The sequence below is a fragment of the Saccopteryx leptura genome, chromosome 3 (genome assembly GCF_036850995.1).
Source record: "Saccopteryx leptura isolate mSacLep1 chromosome 3, mSacLep1_pri_phased_curated, whole genome shotgun sequence".
In the NCBI taxonomy this organism is placed as follows: domain Eukaryota; kingdom Metazoa; phylum Chordata; class Mammalia; order Chiroptera; family Emballonuridae; genus Saccopteryx; species Saccopteryx leptura.
In genome coordinates, this window is record NC_089505.1 from 126,090,394 (window position 1) to 126,101,787 (window position 11,394).

Below are 11,394 nucleotides of genomic sequence, written 5' to 3' on the forward strand. Positions count from 1 at the left end.
CTTCACGGAGTAGGTGATCTCCTATTTAGGTATCATGAAAAGAGTATAATTTTGAGAGGGAAATAAGAGCATTTCAGGCAGGGAGAACAATGAGCAAAGGTACTGGTAAATTGCTCTGTGTAACTGAGCATCGTATCCAAGGAAGGATGAAGTGATGACAGTGATTAATAGCCATTGTTCATAGCTTCACTGTGTACACAGTCCTTTTAAATATTTGTCCTCAAGAGAGGTTTTCTAGCACAATGGTTTGACACCATGGACTGTGCCGGCAGCTATACGTCCATTTAAGTCTGTTTAGATTTGATAATAATTTAAGCTCTCTTTGTTTCAGTTTTCTCATCTAAAAATAAAAGTATTGGCCTGACCTGTGGTGGCACAGTGGATAAAGCATCAACCTGGAATGCTGACATCCTCAGTTTGAAACCCTGCACTTGTCTGGTCAAGGCACATTTTGGAGTTGATGCTTCCTGTTCCTCCCCCCTTTCTCTCTCTCTCATCCACTCTCCTTTCTAAAATGAATAAATAAAAATTAAAAAAATAAAAGTACCTACTTCACTGGGCTCTTGTCAGAATTAAGTTTGTCAAATTCTCATATACTAGCTAGTGCTTAATAACTGCAGTAATTAGTAGTTATCATAAACTACTATTATTTAACCTTTAAAGTAGAAATTACTATCCCAATACTACAGAGGAGGAAACAGATTATGTGACTAAAGTAAAATGCCAAATCTTAGGCTTATTAAACTATATACACCAGAGACTCTAGACTACAAAACCAGATTGGGACCAGAGTTTTAAGGACTCTGAATGACAGTGTAAAGTTTGGGCTCTATATCATGTAGGCTGTGAAGAGCCATAAAAAATTTTTAAGCCAGAGAGAGTTTTAAATCAGATTTCTATTTTAAAGAGAATTCAGAACCTTCTGAGTAGGTTACACTGAACTTACAAGCAGCAATTGTAATTATAATGATAATAAACATGTAGTTCACACTAATTATGTATTAGGTATATGGAAAGAATACTTTGCATTGCATTTTTTTCAACAGGTGACAGCGTGAACATAGTCCCCCACTACCACAAATTATGCAGTTGCGTTTCCCACACTTGGGAAAATTGCAGGGGTCAGCACATCTGGAGTGCAATGAATAAGCCTCACTCTGGGAAAACCACCTTCATGATCATGGTATCTCCCCTGCTAGGTAAGTACAGCCTTGCATTTTTTTGTTGTTGTTGTTGTATTTCTCTGAAGTTGGAAATGGGGAGGCAGTCAGAGAGACTCCTGCATGCGCCCGACCAGGATCCACCCAGCACGCCCACCAGGGGGCGATGCTCTGCCCTGCCCATCTTGGGGCATGGCTCTGCCGCAATCAGAGCCATTCCAACGCCTGAGGCAGAGGCCACAGAGCCATCCTCAGCGCCCGGGCAATCGCTGCTCCAATGGAGCCTTGGCTGTGGGAGGGGAAGAGAGAGATAGAGAGGAAGGAGATGGGGAGGGGTGGAGAAGCAGATGGGTGCTTCTCCTGTGTGCCCTGGCCGAAATCGAACCCGGGACTCCTGCACGCCAGGCTGATGCTCTACCACTTAGCCAACCGGCCAGGGCCAGCCTTGCATTTTTTAAAAAGAAAATAAACTGTTAGATGGCATCACCTCATTAAAAAATCTCACAGGAAGCAAACAGAGGAATGACTCTCCTAATATTCGATTTCTGATGTGATTTTGATAGGGGAGCCCAAAAGTTAGAATTTGGCTTCAGTAATAGTAGCTTTTTAGTTGGTAATAAATAGGAAACACGTAAGGGTTAGGAAATAGTTAATCTGCTTGCTACTCTCTCCCTTAATGGCTCCCTGGCATTTACTTTGAAATGTGGCAAAAAAGTTTACCTTTGCAGGAATATCAGGAAAAGCTTACAATGGGGAGGGATCTAACAATTAGGGGAGTTAAATCACAATAGTTATTTATAAAAGCCTAGCCACAGGATTTACTGTGAAAAGTTAAAGCCTGTAAATTAATTAGAAACTTAGTTCACCAGGCCCTGGCCGGTTGGCTCAGCGGTAGAGAGTCAGCCTGGCGTGCGGGGGACCAGGGTTCGATTCCTGGCCAGGACACACAGGAGAAGCGCCCATTTGCTTCTCCACCCCCCCCCCTCCTTCCTCTCTGTCTCTCTCTTCCCCTCCCGCAGCCGAGGCTCCATTGGAGCAAAGATGGCCCGGGCGCTGGGGTTGGCTCCTTGGCCGCTGCCCCAGGCCCTAGAGTGGCTCTGGTCGCGGCAGAGCGATGCCCCGGAGGGGCAGAGCATCGCCCCCTGGTGGGCAGAGCGTCGCCTGTGCCAGGTGGATCCCAGTCGGGCGCATGCGGGAGTCTGTCTGACTGTCTCTCCCCGTTTCCAGCTTCAGAAAAATACAAAAAAAAAAAAAAAAAAAAAGAAAGAAACTTAGTTCACCAATCTTAAATCTTTACTTTGTATCCTAAGAAACTGCGAGTATTTTCACAGATAGTTCCCAGAGGCAGATGGTCTCAGAAGTGCCAGGTCCTGGCTGTTCCTGGGAGACATCTGACCTTGGCTGTCTTGAAGATTTACCAAGGACACCAGATAGGACCATGCTGATTGGGCCTGTGTTACATCAAAAATCTTGCAGAGGAGAAGTTTCTGTAGCCGAACCCCAACCTCTTGCATATTGTTACGTGACTAACTGCACGGACTTTTCCTCTTCATTTCCTTTTGCTCCTGAACCCTATAAAAACCACCAGCACCATGAGAGTGTTAAGGCAGTTCTTTTGGACAGGAGTCACCTGCATTCTCAAGTTGCAATCTGATGACACCCCTTATACCTACTCAGTCCTTGTCTCTCTTTATTGGCATTAAGGGTGGCAAGTAACCACAAATCCAGCACTGTTTTCCAGTTACAATTTTTTCCCCCTTAAGTGAAAAGGAGGTTACATGTTTTTCTCTCACAGGTATTTTATAGACATTATCTACACTTCACAGCATGCAGGGCCTGGGGATCTGACAATGGAGGGGTACCCTGCACAAGGTCATAGCTGGTAAAATGGCAGGGCCAAGATTCAAACCCAAACCTATTTACTCTAAAGCTCTTGCTTTTTAATCAACATCTAAATTCCTCCCAGTAGTTAGAGGTGATATTTGAAGGCAGGAAGATGCTTCCCTCAAATTATATTCAGAGTATAAGTATGAGGACCAAGAGAAGAGAGAGGCTGGGGCTCCTCCCTTAAATGAAGAGAAGAAAATGAATCTGAATCCTGGGAGTTTCCAGTCCTCTGAGTCTGCAGGGGAGCAGGGAAGGGGGGAGCAGATGAGGAGGGAACAGGAAGCAGGGAGGGCCCAGCAGTTGATGACATTTCACCTGCTGAGCCTCATTCCACCAGGTAGCCAAAAGTTCTGGTGGACCTACTCTCTGCCAGGGACCTGGAATTGTGCAGACTGATAAACCTAATCCCATAAGATTTCAAAACATCACTATGTTATGATCCCATAAGATCAGAGCTAGCAGGCCCCTCAGAAATTATGTCCAGTATCCTCACGGAATAAAGAAACAGGCTCAGAGAGGAGTAGTGATTCACCTAAGAGTCACACAGCAGTGAGAGGCAGAATTTACGGCCCCTGCTTTATTGAGATTTACTTTTCTTTAATTCATGCTAAAGTAAAAGTAGAAGATCCTTTCCCAAAAGCATGCTTTTAAGAGAAAAGAGAGCACTTAGAGGAAGGGGATGTTGTATAGAGGAAGGAATAAGATCCTTTAATCCTGGGATCTACTCTGGTCCCCTCTCCAGCTTTCTCAGGAGTAGGTTACATCTGGGAATTTAAGAGGCTGTTATATGGGAAGGTAGTGACTCTTGTGTTTCTAGTAGGGACCTCCTAGGAGCAGAAATAAGATTTAAGCCCCTTCTCTACTCAAAGGCACACTCTCCCCACATGTAATTTCATACAGAACATCCCAATATAAAATGATCTCTGGGCCCACCAAAGAGACAGCAGAGCTTAAATCTGTGGTAACTGTGGACTGGGAGTCAGAAGACCTGGTTCTAGCTCCAACTCTGTCACTATCATTCTCGGTGACCCTAGCAAGCCCTTCCCCCTTCTTTGAACTTCAGTTTTCATTTTCTCTTCTGTGAACTGGAACAATTTTATTTATCTTTGAGGAGTGTTTCAAACTCTATCAATCTAGTTATACCTTTCTAGGGCCTAAATTTTTCATGTTGTTCCACACTGTCTGGAATGTAGGGTTCCTGGTGGCTTGGTCTTGTGCTAAATCACACAGTTCTCTATTTGACATAATCTTGTCTAACCTCAGAAGTACCCTAACTAAACTGACCTCTTTCATCTGGAAAAGACTGAAGCCTCTTAGACACTTTATCATGCTACTCATCCTGTCACCTAGCCTGGATTCTGACTATCAGTTTCTTCACTTGGCAGATGAAATAATCATTGTTATATAGAGGGGAATGTAAAAAAAAATAAAATAAATGGAGTTACTTTAAAGTTGAGCTAGAGCTACCACCCCAGAGGAACTGCCTTGCATGTCTATGCCTCAGAGCTTTGAACTAGGCCCAAAGCAAAACTGAATCTCAAACAACTGTTTGGAAAGATAACAAAAAAACAGAGGTTACGACTACTGGATTGATGACTACAGGACTGAAAATTTTAAATATTCTTTAGAATTAATATCACCAGGTTATGGTATCTACACCTACAGAAATGCCTTTCTTCTATAGATGTAATTGTTCCCCTTCCCCTTTTCATAAATAACCCTTGCCTTTGTCTCCTAATCAGAACACTATTCAGGTTTCTGCCTGAAGGCATAGCTATTCTGTTTGATATCAAATAAATGCTTGTTGCCTCTCACTTCAACTTTTGATATTTAGGTTAACAGAAGCATGATATAGAAGAATCTCTCTGAATCTCAGCTTCCTCATCTATAAAATTAAAAAAATCTATAAATCTGTAAAATATTTATATTACTGGGTTGTCGTGAGGCTCAAATAAAGACACATATTTGACAGTATCTGGCACATATTTCAAATTCATCCACTCTAAGTTGTCCATCTCCACTGCTATTACCTGAAGCCTAGTCCAACGTATCATTTTATTTGAGTTTCTTTCTTTTTTTTTTGTATTTTTCTGAAGCTGGAAACGGGGAGAGACAGTCAGACAGACTTCCGCATGCGCCCGACCGGGATCCACCCGGCACACCCACCAGGGCGAAGCTCTGCCCACCAGGGGGCGATGCTCTGCCCCTCCGGGGCGTCGCTCTGTTGCGACCAGAGCCACTCTAGCGCCTGGGGCAGAGGCCAAGGAGCCATCCCCAGCGCCAGGGCCATCTTTGCTCCAATGGAGCCTCGGCTGCGGGAGGGGAAGAGAGGGACAGAGAGGAAGGAGGGGGGGTGGAGAAGCAAATGGGCGCTTCTCCTATGTGCCCTGGCCGGGAATTGAACATGGGTCCCCCGCACGCCAGGCCGACGCTCTACCGCTGAGCCAACCGGCCAGGGCCTTTCTTTTTTTTTAATAGTATTTTTCCTTTCCATGTCATTTAAAAATTGTTTATTGATTTTTTAAAATTTATTTATTTATTTTATTTAGCAAGAGAGGGGGAGAGAGAGAGAGAGAGAGACAGGAACATTGATCTGTTCCTGTGTGTGCCCTGACCGGGGATTGAACCAGCAAACTCTGTGCTTTGGGACGATGTTCCAACCAACCAGGCCATTTGGCCAGGGCTGTTTATTGATTTTTAGAGAGAGTAGAGAGAAAGAGAGAGAGAAGAGGGGTATGGAGAAGAGGGAAGCATCAACTCATAGTTGCTTCTCGCATAATATTCCTTGACCAGGCAAACCCAGCTTTCTGAACCAGCAACCTCAGCCTTCCAGGTTGACACTTAATCCACTGCGCTACCACAGGTCAGGCTTGCTTGAATTTCTGAGCTTCCTGTTCCCTGTTTCAAATGTTTCAACAATCCCATTGCTTCTCAGCAGCCAGTGATAATTCAAACATAAGTTAGATCACATTCCACACCCTGACTAAAAACCCTCTAAGGCTTCCCATTAAACTTAGATCTGACTTTGCCTGTCTCTAGTCTCATCTCTTTGTCACATATTCCTTTCTCAGACCACTCCAGCTAAACTGGCTTACTCTCAATTTCCCAGGCCTTTTCCCACACCAGGCCATTATACAAGCTGTCTCCTGGCTAACTGCTACTTGGCCTTCAGGTACCCAACTTACATGTCACTTCCTCAGAAAGAGCTTCCTGGACCCTCCTGAATAACTGCTTCTCAAAGAGCTCCCTACTCCCATGATTCTCTCTCTTAACCTCCTAACAGTCCAGGATTTACCACAATTTATTATTATACATTCATTTGCATTTATTTATTTCTTTATATCACATCCCAAACATATGCATTGTCTCCTTTATACCCCTCTATCCCTAGTACCTCACACAATCCTGAAGATATGATTGTTAAGGAGTACTTATTCAATGAATGAAGAGTGGATGCTCAATTAGTTCCCTTTTTTCTCTTTTTCTTTTCTTTACTTATTATATTATTATCAGACACAAGAAATACTCCACAGCTAACAAAAATATAGTTTCAAGTGTCAGGTGCCGTTTATTTTAAAAGCTTAAGTGTATGATCTTTGAAAATTGAGATCTGGGTTCAGATCTTTGCTCTGACACCTGCTGTGATCCAGGACAGATTCTTTAAGCTTTCTGAACCTTGGGTTCCTCCTTAGTAAATGAAGAAGTTAGTTAGCATCAACCTCAAAAGATTGTCCTGAAGATTAATGAGAATGTATTTGGAGCACTAGTGCAGTGAGACTCATTGAGTGTTCATAAATGGTAGCTATTTTATTTATTAGTAACTATCACTAATTCTCTGCATACTTCCAGGCCTGTGCTCTAGTGCTCTTGTGCCATAAGAGACAATTAAAGTTTGTGTTAATTATACCTGAGTTCCAGTTCTGAAACTGGCTCCATGAACTTGGCGCTCTGTCTCTGTGAGACTCATTTTCTCATCTATAAAATAGGTTCACTAACCCCTGCCTTACTCACTATTCAGGGCTATGAAGGGACCAGACAGGATGGTACATGTACAAAGGCCTCATAAATTGTAAAGGGCTATATGTAAAAGTAAATGTCTTTTATTAATAATAATCTGTGGCTCACCTCCCAAGGAGACTCTGGGTAAGTAAAGTAATATTGAAGTGATGTTCCAAGTGATTGAGGCCAACAAGAGAGCTTCGGTCAGGACGCCAAGTTTGAACCTGATCCTCTCCCAAGGGGCCAGGCCTCTGTTTACTTCTAATTGAAAAGAGAAGCCTGAATATCTCCCCAATCTCTTCAATGCCTCAGGGTGTAAGAAGAGGAGAGAAAAATCCAAATATGAGACATGGCTTGTTTGCCTGCCCTATTGCTGTCTGCCCAGATAGGGAGAAGAACCTGACAGATCTCTCCTTGTTTCCTGATTCTTCTGGCTCCTCCATGCCGCAGGGTAGATGTAGATACACAGCACTGTTAGAATCCTGGAGGAAGGGCTTTTTATTGGTTAAACTGATGACGACTGTTTTACACATCTTCCCTGCCCATCCTCACTCTGGCATGTCACTGAAAACATACAGTCCTGGATTTCCAGGGAGATGGTGTTAAAATATAAAAGAACAGCACATGATTTAAATGTTGACCATTCATTCACTTGCTTGTGACCTTGGGCTTCATGCCCCCAACATGTAAAGTGGTAAGAAATGTTGGATTCTAGGATCACTGATGTCCCTTCCTGCTGGTAATGTGCTGGAAAATATTAAATTAGCAGCTCTTCAAGTATAGGTTTGACATGAATGCTTACATTAATGGGTAAGATGAAAGTAAAAGAACAAAGACATATTAAAAAATCACTTATTTGTCAATAATATTAGTGACTTATTTCCTGAATCAGAGGATACTTTTCAAATGCTGGAAGAATATTTCCTCAATTTTTGCTGTTTTTCACAATGTAATAGCATTAGATACAACATAATTTTAAGTTTAATCTGCATTATTTAAAAAAATTATTGACTTGAGAGAAATAAACATCAATTTGTTGTTCTACTTATTTATGCATTCATTGGCTGATTCTTGTATGTGCCCTGACAGGAGATTAAACTGGTAACTTGGTGCATGGAGATGATGCTCTGACTAACTAAGCCACCCCGCCAGAGTAATCTGCATTATTAACATTGTACCACATATACCATGCTACCTCATATGTAATTCTTATAAAAAACATATCCTAAACATTCCCCAATATCAAGTGTATCCTAATACTTTTCTTCTAGGACCAGAGGATGGCAGTGTGCATTATCATGGACAGAATGTTAATTGTGCTTATGGAAATATAAACTTGACTTATAGGAAGGCACTTCACTCCTTCACACCAGGGTTTTCCCCTCCCTGGTGGTTGGTGCACATTCCTCCTGAGTGTGGGAGGAGGTGTGGTGGTGCTGAGGCAACATGGAAATTTGTAGTCAGAGAGACCTAGGTTGGAACCTTACCTCTGCCACTTACAGTCACCTTGGACAAGTAATTCTACCTTGCCCCCAGTTTCCTAATCTCTCAACATGTTTAAAGAGCATTCCTCATTTTTTCTTTTAAGCCTGCTCCTCCTCCCCTGCTGATTTTTTGCCTGATAACATGGACTACCAATTTGCCCAACCCAGAAAACCAATCTCACTTTTGACTTCTCCCTCTTTTTCACATACCAATCCAATAATGAATTTGATGAATTTTGCCTCCCAAAATCTCTATTCTCCTATTATACCCTAATTCAAGCCATCATCACTTTTGTCTGGATTATTGCAATAGACACTTATAAATGGCTTTCCTGTCTCCAAATTTGTGTCCTTTAACCTATTTTCTACATAGTACAGTAGTTAGAGTGAACTTTTCTAAAATCAAACCACTGACCAGCTTAAAAGCTCTAACGGCTTCCCATTGCTCATAGGATAAAATCCAAAGTCCTTGATTTCAATTTTAAGGCCTTTCCTGATTTAGCCTCTTGCCTTGGCTATCATTGCTCCCTAACCTTGTCCTCTCTGCCTCAGCCAAAATGTTCTCTCAGTTTTTTGGTTTTTTTTTTTTGTATTTTTTCTGAAGCTGGAAACGGGGAGGCAGTCAGACAGACTCCCGCATGTGCCCGACCAGTATCCACCCGGCACGCCCACCAGGGGGTGATGCTCTGCCCATCGGGGCATTGCTCTGTCGCGACCAGAGCCATTCTAGCGCCTGGGGCAGAGGCCATAGAGCCATCCCCAGCGCCCGGGCCATCTTTTGCTCCAATGGAGCCTCGGCTGTGGGAGGGGAAGAGAGAGACAGAGAGGAAGGAGAGGGGGAGGGGTGAAGAAGCAGATGGGCACTTCTCCTGTGTGCCCTGGCCGGGAATCGAACCCGGGACTTCCACAAGCCAGGCCGATGCTCTACCACTGAGCCAACCGGCCAGGGTTCAGTTTTTTAGACACATATTTTTTCTTGCTTTTAGGTTGTTGCAAATTTTATTCCTGCTGCCTGGAACATGTTCTCTCCCTGCATATTACCTTCTCATGCCTCCTGCGCCCAATTTACCTAGCCAAGTTTTAGCCATTCTTCAAATCCCAATCCCTAAGCTGGACAAGGGTAAGAAGCCCTTGATTTGTGTTCCTATAGCACACTGTGCTTAGCCCTAAAGTCATAATTGCCTACTTTTTCTCTTGCTTCAACCAATCGAGTCTTTTTTTTTAAAATTTTATTTATTTATTTATTTTAGAGAGGAGAGAGAGAGAGAGAAAGAGAGAGAAAGGGGGGAGGAGCAGGAAGCATCAACTCCCATATGTGCCTTGACCAGGCAAGCCCGGGGTTTTGAACTGGTGACCTCAGTGTTCCAGGTCAACGCTTTATCCACTGTGCCACCACAGGTCAGGCCCAATCGAGTCTTTTAAAAAATTTTTTATTGATTGATCTTAGCAGGAGAGGCAGGAAAGAAAAGAGACGGAACATCTGGCTATTCCTGCATGTACCCCAACCAGGATTGAACCAACAACTTCTGCACTTCAGAACAATGTTCTAACCAACTGAGCCATCCAGTCAGGACTTGACCAATAGAGTTTTAAGGGCAGAGATAGTATCTTGCTTATTACAGAACATAGTACCTGGTAGGTTCAATATATATTTGATCAACTGATTGAATTAATGAACTGTTCTGTGCTCTCACTGTCCAGACCCCTGGCCCTGCACTATATGCTAGGTTTCAGAATCTGTTTCTAGCCCTCTTTTCTGGTTTAGGTGACCTGTTCTCTTGTTGCACCCTAGGTAACTACCAAGACTATCAAGTGTATATTCTCTCTTATTGTCAACTTCCTCTGCAGTCCCAATTAGGATAGTCTAAGGAATCCAGGGTATTGGTGCTAGTCAATTCTGACCACCATTGCTACTTGCCCAGAGAGATTCGGATAATAATAACACACCACTTAATGAACACCTACTATGTAGCAATTTCAAGTATATAAGGCAGACATTAGCCTCATTTTACTGATGAGAAAGCACTTCTACTAATATCCAATACTTACTCAGGATTTGAAACCAGGTCTGTCTTGTTCCCAAGTTTTTCCACTACATAGGCTTGAAAGTGTTGTATCTCTTATTGTATCATGTTTGACAAGAAATGTGTTCATAGGGAAGCAAGACAATGACAGCAATGAGGCAAACCTTTTGGAAGGGGAGTCTGGTTATATCTAACAAAGCTACATATGCACACATCCTTTGATCTAGAAATGCCACTTATAAATTCTAGAATTCATGCTTAAGATACATCTACAACTTTAGAAAAACACATATGCAAAAAATTATTCATTGCAACACTGCTTGTAATACAAAATACTAGAAACAACCAAAATACCCACACACAGGAGAATGGTTGAATAAACTATAGAATTGGTTCTTAAACATTTGACATAGGCCTCAATTACATACTTATAAATTATTGAGGATCCCAGAGATCTTTTATTTATGGGGATTACATTTATTGATATTTATCATCCTAGAAATTAAAACTGAGAAAACATTTAAAACCATTATTATTCAAAATAACAATAGAAAACTCACCTCACACCTGTCAGGATGGCTGTCATCTATAAATCAAAAAACAAATGTTGGCGAAGATGTGCAAAAAAGGGAACCCTTGTGCACTGTTGGTGGGAATGCAGATTGGCGCAGCCACTGTGAAAAGCAGTATGGAGTTACCTCAAAAAATTAAAAATGAAACTTTATCTTATGACCCAGCAATTCCACCTCTGGGAATCTACCCAAAGAAACCCAAAATACTAATTTGAAAGAATATACACACTCCTACGTTCCTTGTAGCATTATTTACAACAGCCAAGAT

General features: G+C 42.4%; 1 non-coding gene across 1 annotated transcript; it reads right to left on the reverse strand.

Moving 5' to 3' along the window:
• Positions 1–1,043: 1,043 nt before the first annotated feature.
• On the reverse strand, positions 1,044–1,207 carry LOC136401732 (U1 spliceosomal RNA). Its single transcript, XR_010750736.1, has one exon. It is a non-coding gene; the product is annotated as a U1 spliceosomal RNA (small nuclear RNA).
• Positions 1,208–11,394: the final 10,187 nt, after the last annotated feature.